The sequence below is a fragment of the Electrophorus electricus genome, chromosome 21 (genome assembly GCF_013358815.1).
Source record: "Electrophorus electricus isolate fEleEle1 chromosome 21, fEleEle1.pri, whole genome shotgun sequence".
Classification (NCBI taxonomy): Eukaryota; Metazoa; Chordata; class Actinopteri; order Gymnotiformes; family Gymnotidae; genus Electrophorus; species Electrophorus electricus.
In genome coordinates this window covers 1,184,317-1,196,283 of record NC_049555.1, presented here as the reverse complement: position 1 = coordinate 1,196,283, position 11,967 = coordinate 1,184,317, and the positions used below count along the sequence as shown (strand labels likewise).

The window sequence follows — 11,967 nt, the reverse complement described above, 5'->3', positions numbered from 1 at the left end:
ACTCGAGATACCCTAACACAAAATCGATTCCGGTTGAGTCTAAAATGAGAAACTCCAAAACCAGTGGCAATGCTTAACAAGTGCCTTTGACCTTGCTATTCAACCATGCCATCTGATGGACAGCAGTGGGGAAGTCATTTTACATTCTCAAAACCTAACCCCAACAACATATACAATGTGTCATCGCAGTGCTATTGAAAATCTTGGGATTATGAGTGAGTGAGCTCTCATAGAGCTCCTAAAATGATCCAGTTCAAGGGTGAACTGTGACCTGATCCTGAACTCAACTCAACAAACAGGTAACGGGGTCAGCATGGTCTACTTTGATGCCAGTTCGCTGTGTGTTATCATACTACCTGACCACAGAATGACATTTAGGCAAATCCAGTCTAGTTCAATGATTATTTAGGACACACTTCCCTTTCAGGAGTCCCAGTTTAGTGTTCCAAAATCCATGGCATTTCCCTTTTGGCTCTATTTAGTTGTTAATCAATTTTTTTTTCTCTTTCTAGTTTTGTGGTAGCTTGGTGGTTAAGGTAGTTGACTTGTAATCAGAAGATTGTGGTTTCAAGCACCACTGCTGCCAGGTTGCCACTGATGGGCCCCTGAGCAAGACCCTTAACCTTCAGTTGCTCAAGTTGTACTCAGTCATAATTGTAAGTTGCTTTGGATAGAAGCATCTGCAAATGTTATTTGTGGTTTTTCTACAACAATTACTATACCTATAGCTTCATTTTAGTTGGTTCCATATACTCAAGCCCTGTTTATTTACTATATATGTTTATTAACATTTAATTTACCATATAATGCAGGATTCACTTTCATTTTTATAATCCCTGCATACGTGATTAGGACTCTGACTAACCATAACCTGAGTGAGACTGAATTAATATAAAGCTTTTTTTAAAGTAATTACACTTCAATTATAATTAACATATTTCCCTACATTTAGCATGGTGCCCTGGTTAAAGGTATTTTGACAAATTTAAAACATACATTGCTACTATTTCAATCCACTAACAAAAAACTTGATCATCTTAGGGAGGACAAGATGCAACAATTTCTATCAAATGTTTCCAGATGATGAGAGTGTTTACAGTGAAATGCATCATACCTTGTGCAGTAGAAATATTAGACTTTATTTGAAGATTATGGCAAAACAGAGGCAGACTTCCCATGTTGTTCATATGTGTCACACTACTGTCAGATGAAACATTTGTAATAATGTATATACGAATTATACTGAGGGATGACTATGAACTTGACTTGGCATGAAAAACTAAAAGCACTGTTAATATTTACTGTAAATTATTAAGGTTCATTCACATATAAGAAATCATACATTTATTATAAAACTGAATGTTACTCAGCAATATGAATGATGAGGGTTTAATTTTAGGTGCCAAGTGTTGGGGCAGATAAGTGAGTTACATGTGAATGTGTTGGTCACGTGTGATGAACTTTGAAATCCAGGTTGCACCAGTGCCTGTGAATTTTTAAATAGTATTTTGCCAATATTATTCCAACCTTGAATGTAAATACTACCCTTACATGTTAAAAGTGAATGGATTATGCCAAGTAGTTTACTGCGCTGAGCTTATGGGGAGAGGGGTCAACGTGAAGCCCACAGCTGGCATGAGGTCCAACTGTTCCTCAGACACGCCAGGTGGAGGAGTGAAACGAAAGTGCTGCAGAAGAGTGGCGAAGAAGAGGAACAGCTCCATCCTGGCCAGACTCTCTCCCAGACACACCCTACGCCCTTAACAGACACACAGACAGACATTTAAAGTACAACATGAAATCTGGAGCACCAGATCAATGACAGAAAATGATTTCAGTGCACCTCCACAGAAGGGCATGAAGGCATCTCTCTTAATGAAGTGTCCCTACTCATCGAGGAAGTGTCCTGGATTAAAAGTGTAAGGGCTCTCCCACTCATTCTCATCCTTCAACACGGATGTCAAAAGAGCAAATACACAGGTTCCCTGGAAAGAATCACAGTTTTAGCTTAAGCAGGAAGCTAGTGACAGCTTTCTCTGGTATGACAACAGTGCAAAATTTAAATTTACGCAGCCATTTTGTCATGTCTTTGTTATATTTATAAACCAGCCAGTTTCAGCTCTCAGTCTCCTACGTACATTTAATAATTTTATCCTATGCATGCTTTTGTTGTATTGCTTTTAGACTCTTCTCAGTTAATCTAACAGCCTGACCTTCTTGATGAAGAAGCCTTGGAAGTTAATATCACAGGTAGTGGTGTGAGGGAGACTCATGGGTACTATGTCTGCCAGTCTCTGTGTCTCATGGATGACTGCATCTGTGTAAGGCAGGTTCTTGTGGTCATCCAGCACTGGCTGGCGGCCTCCAACCACCCTGTCAATCTCCTGTTGTACCTGATCTGGAGCACAACAGAAGATATTGTCTCGTGTTTTTAAGAAGACAAAAGCAATCAACTCTTTCAATATTACAATATAAACAAATACAAGAAGCAACCATGGTAAACCCTCAAACACCATCAAGCACCTCTTTGTCTTCCTCATTGGAGAAATGTCTTGGACACTGGATATTCACATTGCAGTTGGAATTCTTACCTTGTATGTGGGGGTACTTGGCCATTAAGCAGAATGCCCCAGTGGAGCGTTGTGCTGGTTGTCTCAGTACCAGCAGCAAACAGGTTGGAAACAGTTTGAAGGAGATTCTGTGCATGGAACAATGAGTTCTTTTTTCCAGCCTCCTAACCAATAATCAGAAGGGATCAATTAGTCAGCCAACATAAGAGACCACTTTCTTCCATCAGAGTACAACTGAGTAATACCAGGGATCATATAGAGAGATGTTTGAAAACCATCAAACCACTGGCTTTTTCCATACCAAGCCTAATCAGCTGGCCTAACAGTGAACCAATTCAACAAGCATGAAAAGGTTTTCTTAAGAAGTCCCATTTTATTTATATTTTTAAGGAACCAGTTTTGCTGTGCTAAAACCTATAAAGAAGCTTAAAATCATAAGGTTCCATTTATGCTTGCCAACTTAAGCCATTGTTTCATCCATGTTCATTTGTATGGTGGCCAGGAAGACCCAACATGCTGCAACTACATTAAACACATTCATCAAAACACATGTGCTACATTTCAGAAATGCAATGCAAATTCATGAATGTTATACAAATTCCAAAAACATTTTATTCAAAATGACAACATATGCTACATTTCAGAAATGCAGTGCAAATTCAAAAAACACATGCAACTTCAGAAATGCTACAAATCCAGTCACAACACAATGAAAGTGTTGTTTCAGGGGGACACAAAAAGGGGTTATTCAACCAAACAGCCAGTGAAAAGTAATTTATATTTGTGATTTCCAAAGTTTTGTCACTGGTGGTACAGAATGAACAATTGGCCTATTTGTGCTTTGCATTCTTGCACATGTTTGGTTGTAAAGAATGCAGCCTTAAAGAACACTGATAAAACAAAATCCCAACTAACAGAAATATAAACCTGATCCTGCCAGTTAATAACTAGCTAGATGCATTCAGAGTGTGTTACTATTTTAAACTCCAGTTCAGCCTAAAGAGATTCTGTCGAATACAACTAGGTTTCTGTCCATATACCTACTTTTAGAGCGTTATTGATTTCAAACCATATTTTGTATGTATGTAAAAACAACACACTTGAGATTAACTAGTAAGAATAAGACAATTGACAAGATGGTCACTGTAGCAGACCAGTTAAACTATCAAACCTGAACAAAAACATAGTGTATCCTGTAAATTAGTAACACACTCTGAAGGTAGCTAGCTAGCTAGCTAACTAACTACGTATTAAGCCAGAAACATAGTCGCGTTAAATGGGATTTTTTTTTTCATCAGCGTTCTTTAAAGCTGCATTACAACCTAGCAGAATTAAATATGCAAAACTGCTGAGCATGAATAGATCAGTTGTTCATTCTGTATCAACATAATCCATAACAAACGATATAACCATGGTAATCACAAATATAAATATTTTTCATTAGCTACTCGGTCACCACTGGTCTCATAGGAGTCCATTCCCTCTCCGTGTCCTCAGAAACATGTCCGTCGTGTTGTAGCTGTTATTTGCAGGGTTTCTGAAGTTGCATGCGTTTTTTGAATTTGCATCACGTTTCATTTGCAGCACAGTGGGTCTTCACATTCATCGTACATTTGTGTTATTTTTAATTTTATTTTCTGCAATCTGAACAGTGTTACATTTAACTTTCCACTGAATTAAGAGAGTCAATCAAGGACACTCTGCCAATTGTAAACGCAATGTGTATAAATACTGCTATTATCAATGTTTAAACACCAGTTAAAGAGGTGTATACCAAGCTTGAAACAGGTGTTTGACAGTTCATGACTGAACTTGCTTTGGAGCAAGGGAAAGACATTCCTGTCTCCCATGAATATTGCCCCTATCTGTATTGTGAATTGTGTGATTTTTGTGTGCTTGTTTTTGTCCCACACAGAGCATCACGCACACATGGACAATGTTCCAGGCTGCTGGAACTGTCCAAATGCCCCATAATAAGAAGTGATAACGGCCTTTTGAAAGCCAACTTTGATGTTGTCATTCTTGTGACATAGCGAACAGGGAATTCCTTTACACAGTGTGACAATCAGGCTTCCCACACTCATAGAGCTCCTTGTGCAAGTATAGTCAATTAAGCAAAACATGTTAATTTTGTTAGTCTTTCCACTACTGCTTCCACTTACTGTAGTACTAGCAATTAAACTTCACATCTAGTAGTTCTCTAGGTAATGCTGTCAGTTATTAGGGATCCCTGTATGACCTTTATTCTCATTTATCCTGTCTGTTTTTAAAAATGATATTACCTATATGAATCAATACATTAATTCCTTTAGAATTGGTGATTAGTTGCTAAACATCCTATCGATTGTTGATCAAACTCAAAATCTCCCACTGAGATGCAAACGAGAGTTTTCTGTTTCACCATTTGGCAGCCAGATAGTGCTACTGAAGCACTTTGAATTGCCACAGTATATGAAAAGTGCTATATAAATTAACTTAAGTTGCCTATTGATTAAAGGTCAGATTGAGTCGTCTTCTAGTTAGTCCTGTAGATTACTTTTGTTTTCTAAACAAATATTCTCATTTGTTTTATCTGGTTTCTCTCTTTATTCCCTCTATTCTTCAATGTATTATACACTATGCGATTGCTGATTAGTTCAACGTTCCATTAGCTGTCAAGTTTGTGGCTTCACTGGTGGCATTTCTAACCTGTGGTGGATGATCACGAGTTAGACAACTTGCGACTTCCAGTTGAGACTGATTAAAATATTTCCATATGCGATGGTGCCCCATTAATTTACTATAACTATAACAAATTTGATGAGTGCAGAATTATAAATTAGGAGTTCATACCACTACAGAGGTCATATGGATACTCCAAAATATGAGTGGTTGTATATGCACTATGTACAAGATAAAACTTGACACATTAAGCATTTCTGTATACAGCACAAGAAGGACATACCACGTTTTGTTTGCATGCTAGAAAACAGTCAATAAAGCCTCTGCACTCCTGAGGGTTCAGGGTCTCCTGGAGGCTGTGCACAAGCTGCATTATATCCTTCAGAGTTTTTTCACAGTTTGCCATGATAATTTTCCAGTCCTTTAGCCAGAGCCGAAGCCAGGGGAACATATTGTAAAGCTACAAACACACAGATTAACATTTTGTTATGTGCCTCCTACATTTATCCATACATCATCCTATCTTTGTGTCTCTTGCTTATTCAAAAACATAGCAGGGTACCTGTATAGAAGCTGAACCAGTGATCCTGATATTCTCATTGCTTCGGTTTACCATGTTTTGGAACCGAGGATCACTGTATTCAAACCTGCTTCCATATACAATGGCTGAGGTGATATTTGAGGCATTTATACAATAACCAATAACAGGATGTTAAATGTTCCCATATATTACATTTTGGATAAATGGATAATTACATTATGGATAATTTGGATAATTACATTTTTGGCTCAACTACAAAAAATAGTTACTTCTGGTAAGAGTAAAATAGAAAATATATACTTATGTCTCTTACCCTTAAAGTTCTCCACCACTTCCCTCAAATTCCACATCTCTTCTATGATTCTCTCTTCACTCCCTCTCTTGCCCTGCCCAAAGTCCTGCAGGGTGCTAAGGGCAAAGCGCCTCATCTCTTTCCAGTTCTCACCATTAGAAAACAGAATTCCTTGATCATAAACAGAAATCATTAAACCTTTGTTGTTAAACAGCTAAATGTCAGCGAAATGCCATAAATGTAAATGTAAACACAAAATGCAGAATGGTTTTTCATCTTAACTGTGAGACAACTGCATGTTTTTACAATATTTATATAAAACAGGTATTCATGATGAAACACACATTGGGAAACTGCTTATGATCTATTCCAGTGCAAAACCAAATTATAACCATGATTAATAAGGAAAATAACATAAAATAATAATTGTCTTCAGAAAATGGCCTTTTATGAAGAACATTGCTGGCCTGGCTTCCCTCTGGCTGTTTCACAACGGTTTCCCCTTTTCTCCTAATTCTTCTCTTACACTTTAGTCATGCTCTTTCACCATGAATCTTGTTTTATTAATGTTTCCCTTGTTGGTGTCACTCTGGGTGACTTCTCCTTCAGGATATAAACACCTCCCCTGCCCTTCTTTTGGAAAATCTGATCACACCTCCATCCTTATCCTGCCTGCATACAGACAAAACTCAAACAGGAAAAAAGGTTTTCTGATCAGTCTATCAATGGAGTGCAGAGGCCACCTTCACACTTCAGGACTGCTTTGAAACCACAGACTGGTGGATATTTTGTGACACAGCTGGCACTAACATCAATGAATTCTCAGACATATGTGGAATAGACTTTGCATGATCACTGACTACAAAGGAAGTTGGTACTGTGATAGGGGGGTTGACCTCCTCACTTGCAGAGAAGCTAAATGCTCATTATGCTCGGTTTGAGGAAAACATCCCCCTTGCTGCAAAACTCCCAGTAGATCAGGAGAGCTTTGTGTCTGAGGAGGTCAGATCCTTTAAGGCAGTTAACCCACGCAAGGTACCTGGTCCACAATTGGATACTGGACTACCTGATATGCAGACCCAAGGTGGGGAAAGTAGAAAACAGCTTCTCTTCAACACTGACTCTGAGCACAGGGGCTCCACAGGGTTGTGTGCTCAGCCCCCTCCTGTACTCCCCATTTACACATGACTGTGTAGCCAAACACACATCTAACATCATCTTCAAGTTTGCTGATAGCACAACCATCCTAGGCCTCATCACAAGGGGAGACAAGTCAACCTACAGAGACAAGGTTAGTGCTCTATCAAAGTGTTGCTACGACAACATCCTCCAGCTCAATGTCAGTAAAATGAAGGAGATGATTGTGGACTACAGGAAGCTGCATTTGGGTGGTCACTCTCGCCTATACATCAACGTATCCCAAGGGGAAAGAGTCGGTTGAGTTTTTCGGTATACACCTCACAGATGACCTCACCTGGTTCAACCACACCAACACACTGGTGAGATCAGCCCAACAGCACCTCTTCTTTCTGTGAAGGTTCAGGAGGTTTGGCCTGCCGCCTGACATTTTCACCACCTTTTATAGATCTAAAACAGAGAGCAAACCCACAGGTTGCATCACTGTCTGGTACTGCAGCTGCACTGCAAGTGACTGAAGGTCCTCCAGAGAGTAGTGAGGACTGCAGAATCCATCATAGGCCACAAACCTCCAGCCTTACAGGATAGCCATCAGTCCTGCTGCTTGGGGAAAATGAAAATGATGCAGCTAGACAGTAGCCACCCAGCACACAGCCTGCTCACTGTGTGTCACAGGCATCGCAGTTCCCACGGCGACATATTTACGTGCTTGGTTTGGTTTCTGTCCCTGGTATACTTGGCTCGGTTTTGTCAAGCTCTTGTTTTGGTTTCGTTCTGTTCCACCCCCGAGCCTGTATCCCCAGCTGTAATTATGTTCACCCGTGTCTGGTAATGTTTATCTGGATCTTCATCAGTCTTGGTTATTTAAGCCCTGTTTTGCTTTCCAGTTTGTCGGTTATTTTGGTTTGCCAGTTGTGTTTAGATTTGGTGTTGCTGTTGCTGTCATTGTCTCTGTTACTTCCTAGTTAGTTTCCTGAAGTCTACCTCATTCTGTGCTGATGAACAGTTTCTACCCTCCTATAAGGCTCTTAAACAGGATGTGAAACAGTTAGTCCTTAGTATTAGTTCTTGGCAGCACACCACTACTTGAACATTTCCACATAGTCACTATTAACATACAGGGTGTAGTTTATCTACAGATTACCCTGGGCTAATATATTCAATAGCAGGAGGCTCCTTATTAGGACTCTTCTGAAGTCTAGTCACCATCTATTCTGAAAAAAATCAAAACAAAAAAGTAAATAAATAATGAATGAAAAACAAATAATTTACCTAATTAAAATTTAAATAGTACCATGATCAACTCACACACACATTCCATCATCTAAATTGGCTGAATAAGGTTTTCTGAATCCTTGGCTGAAGTCATAGAATATGGGACTGATGTCTCTTGTCTCCAAATTCTTCTGCATGATTCACCAGTGCTTGTTTGACAGTTTGATATCCTGTCAGGACAACTACTTTCTTTGGACCAAAATACACAGTGAATATGGATCCATATTGTTTTGACATCTGCAAACACAAATTGGATGGATAAAAAGTTTTCTGTTAATACAATGTACTCTATACAATGGGTTGATGGATTTTTTTGAATTTTAAGTAAAGACACTGCCATATTTATTTATTTAGTTAGGGTTTCAGAAGTAATAATCACATTGTTGAACTTGTGACTTTATGAGTCAAGACTGATTTAACATAGTCCTTAAATAATAATTAATTCATTAATTTTCCCTGCTAATCAGAGTGGTGCGGTAACGTGCGGTGGCCCGAGTGCCGTAGGGGGAGCGGCAGGACGCACAGACTCCTCCGACTGGGACGAACATTTATTCACATTTAACATGAAACACTAACGGCACTCACAAGAATCACTCACGACTGATACAAACAAGAAACGATTAACATTAAACACATACGGTGAACACTAATACAGTGAACATTGACTATGTTACAGCACACGTTACAGAATAACCAACCGCTACAGCACGCACTCTCCCTCGACAAAAAAAGTAATTCCTAGCGGGGGGTGCATGAACATCCTCTGCACCTCTGCCTGGATCCCAGGATATTGGGGAGAGGACCGTTGTCTGCGTCTTCTCCGGAGGTAGAGGGGAACAGCCCCAGGAATTTCTTGGGGGGGGCCTCAGGCGGTTGAGCCCGGGCCAGGGAGGACCGAGGGGCACCACAACCACCAGAAAGAGGGCGGTTGCGTGGAGCCAGCGGGATCTCCCAAGACCCTTCTCCTCAGCTGACTCGCCAGCGAAACTGGAAAGGTCTGCCCAAAGCCTCAGAGGCAACCCGCCTCTGGGACGCTCTTAGAGCGGCGGGAAAGAGGAGGACCGTTTAGGGATGTCTGGAACCGGGGCGGACGTGCACCCCCGCGTGTCCGCTGAGGCCTCGGACACGTCAAGGAGCCTGCGGGGACGGCGGGCGCCACGTCACAGCGCCTTGTGTTTGTGTGTTGGTGCTATTGTGTGTTTCTGTTTGCGCCTTTTGTGTTTACAGGCGCAACGTGTGGTGGAGTGTACCGGACTGCCCCGAGAGAGGCAGGGAAGCTGCCTTTCTCTCTCTCCCCGCGAGGTCTCTCTTGCTGGCGGCACCTGGCCCGCCTGGGCGCCGGGCACTGCCATGCTGTGTTTGTGTGTACGTGTACACGGTACCTGGAGGTTCACGTTCATTGGACGGATGCGTCGGGATCCGCGCCCCTTGGGAGGGGGTTCTGTCACGGAACGCTCGCCTCCCGCGATTCACGTGGTTCGACCCGCCATGTGCAGTGGGAGGACTGTCTTGTCTGTAACCACACCTGCACCTCGTATATACACCTGCACCTTAATGTATATAAAAGCGTGTTAAAGTGTGCAGGATGTTGGTTATTGTTGGCGTAATGTCTGAATGTAATGTGTTTGTTAGATGTATTCTTGTGTATCGTGTTTGTTTAACTTTAACCATTTCATGTTCCTTGTTTGTGATAAGCGTGCCATTGTGTCGTTTGTTAATAAATGTTCGTCCCAGTCGGTAGAGTCTGTGCATCCTGCCCCTCGCCCTACGGCACTCGGGCCGCCGCACCTTACAGGTGCCCCAAGTAATCTTATCATTTTTGATTGCCAATTTATTGAGGTGATCATAACACTATATTTGTGACAATAGCTGTTGTAAAAAATGCTATATACCAACTAGCTAGCTATCTTCTCCGTAAACTAGCTACTGTTAGCTCACACCTACGTTCCATGCAAACATTATTGTAAAAAGTAGAAAAATGAACATTATGAAAACTATTCCAGTGTTTAATTAATATCACTTCCACTTTGTAAATATTTCTACCATGTGAGTCATGTATCTGTGACTATCATGAACAATTGCATCATTTCCTAGATGAGGCAGATGTAAAAGGAGACATTTACAGCGAGGCATTACTTAGCCATTGTTGTAAAACAATTATTTTGTAGCCTTCTTGTCATTTTACTACCTTAACCCTTTCCTTTTATAAGCTGTTTTTTAATCAGTAACAATTTATGAAACATTAGCTAACCTACTAATATGCAAAAAATAGGCTTGTCTTCATAGCCAGAGTACACATATTATACTGTTACTGTTCCATATTACACAGGGTACTGTTCTGAATGTTTCTTGTAGATAATGGTCTAATGAATCATTGCTTGGTCTTACTAAATGCTACGCTGTCTGCCAGTTCACACAAGCCACCTGTTGCAGTGTTGCTGTCAATGTATGTCAATTAGAATTCTGTCAGTGGAGGTGCTGATGCCATCAGGGGCTGCTGTGTTCTCGCACACATAGCTGGCACTAAATAACAGGTCTAAACCAAGTTAAGAATGCACTCTTCTCGGTAAAATTTAATTTTTAGCTCTGAAAATGACCAAGGTGTGGACCTCAGTGACCTCATAGCTAGCTATGAGCATGCTCCTAAAGTTAAAGGGGAACTTCATGGATTTGACTAATTTTCTTTATCATTCAATGATTTAGACATAAACAAAGTTATTAAGAGTTTTTTGGTGTGAAATGTGCATTTCTAGACACATTTAGTAATTAGCTGTCAGAGTAGTTCACAGTGGTAGTACTAGAACCACACGTTGTGACGTCTACACTGCAAAAATAGTCACTTAATCTGTTCTCCAAAATGAGCAGTATCTGTCTTCTAAGTTTGTATATGATGATGGTAAAAGAGTGATAAACTTTAAAAACTACATCTTTGGGTCCTATTTTTCCTTACAACATCCTCCATGTGTCTCTCCATCCTACACCTCCTGGTTCTTCTGCTTGTGTGTGTGTGTTCAGTCACTCTCCTTGCATTCAACCAACCAGCAGGTCAGCAGGTGTAGTGTTACGATAGAAATGACAAGTCACCATTTACTACATAATTAATGTGAAGTAGCCCTATTTTGTTAGAATAACTTGAAAGTAGTCTAAAAATGTCATTTTATTTATTTTATTTTTTTAATGCCCTGGCCAGTATTCTTTGGCTGCACTTTAGGGGGACATTGATTTTATTTTTCAATTTTCATTAGTGATGTCACATACGTCATTGTTTGTATGCAGACCTCTACAGGATTTTATATTTGAAGGTTCAGTTTTACAACTAGCTGACTGGGGATTTAGGAACGACAATATCACAATATTTTTTACTAATATCAGCCTTTATCCAGTAGACTCAGTATAATGTGCAAACAGCAGTAAGATGTTGTAAAGGGATTGTGGGGCAAAACATGGGTGCAAATTCACAGAGCTGATGGACCTGGAATGTGGAACAGGTT

At 40.3% G+C, this 11,967-nt stretch overlaps 1 pseudogene; it reads right to left on the bottom strand.

Annotated features, from left to right (window-relative positions):
- Positions 1-1,569: 1,569 nt before the first annotated feature.
- On the bottom strand, positions 1,570-9,828 carry LOC118240472 (annotated as a pseudogene).
- Positions 9,829-11,967: the final 2,139 nt, after the last annotated feature.